Raw genomic sequence first — 1,256 nt, 5'->3', positions numbered from 1 at the left:
AAAAAACTTTAAAGGGTTTTTCAAAATTTCAATTTTGGTACAAAAAGTTTCAGCCATTTGCCTTAAGGCACGATGCCATGCACCACTAGTTTTTTTTTTCAATTCATCGACATCATATTTTTCTCCAATAAGCCAAGGCCAATTTTTCATCTATCTCTTCTTATTAACATAATCGTATATACATTTTAGAATTACCTTGTGATTCTTCTTAAACAAATATTTCCGAGAAGATTAAGTATTTTGTATCAATCTCAAACAATTTTATAGTTTTTATTTGTTAGAATTGATACACTTGAATAGAATGAAAAATATTATTTGAATATAACCTTGCCAAACAGTTGTTTAAACATTTGACGACATTCTGTATTAATATGTACTTTAGATAGCATAAAAAATATTAATATACTCGATACAATCGAATCAATTTATGCAAAATTTAATTAATTATTGCAAAATAACTTATATTGTACCGCAATTAATAAATACAGTAACGTTAAATCTGAATGTAAAATTGATCTTTTAAGTGATCAAATAACTATGTATAAGATCTATATTTGCAAAATAAACCAAATTCAGTATTGCACGATTTATTTGAAAAGTTATTCGTTCAGAAAAACTCTGTAATTATTTGATTTACGATTGCGATATATTTAAAGTTAATGGTTGTTACAAATTGGTTTAATGACAAAGAATGTATCACAGTAAGTAAGAAGTTTGGTAATTTTTTAGTATTAAGGGATTTGGCATTTGAATGTTTTGAAATCAGTAATATGTTACAAAATTAAATACAAAGAGAAATTATAAATCAATTTAGAGAAAATCACAAACAAGATAACTTTATTTGCACATATGTAAAGCAACAATAATTATGTAAAAGCGTTTTTAGGCGTATCTGCCTAAAAATGCATTGAAAAAGTAAATTTATAATTTAATTAATAATATAATTTTAATAACATAATTACAATTAAAATATTTTTATAGATTATAGTTATTTCATTATTATTAAGAATTGCCAAAAATGGTATATTATTATTTTATTTTTTACAATTTAAACAAGACGTTCTCTTTTTTTAACATATCCAGTACAGATCTTTAACTCCAGAGTAATCCATTCCAAATTTAATGCACGTTTTCACGAATTTTGTAAATTATTTTCATGATTGGAAAAAACTAGTGGTGTATGGCATTGTGCTTTTAGGCAAATGCTGGAACTTTCTGTACCCAATGAGATTTTCGAAGAATATTGAGTGTTTTCA

The sequence above is a fragment of the Ctenocephalides felis genome, unplaced genomic scaffold (assembly GCF_003426905.1).
Source record: "Ctenocephalides felis isolate EL2017-DRISC unplaced genomic scaffold, ASM342690v1 CF-g0.4_SCAFFOLD_00845, whole genome shotgun sequence".
NCBI lineage: Eukaryota > Metazoa > Arthropoda > Insecta > Siphonaptera > Pulicidae > Ctenocephalides > Ctenocephalides felis.
This window is presented reverse-complemented; position numbering follows the sequence as displayed.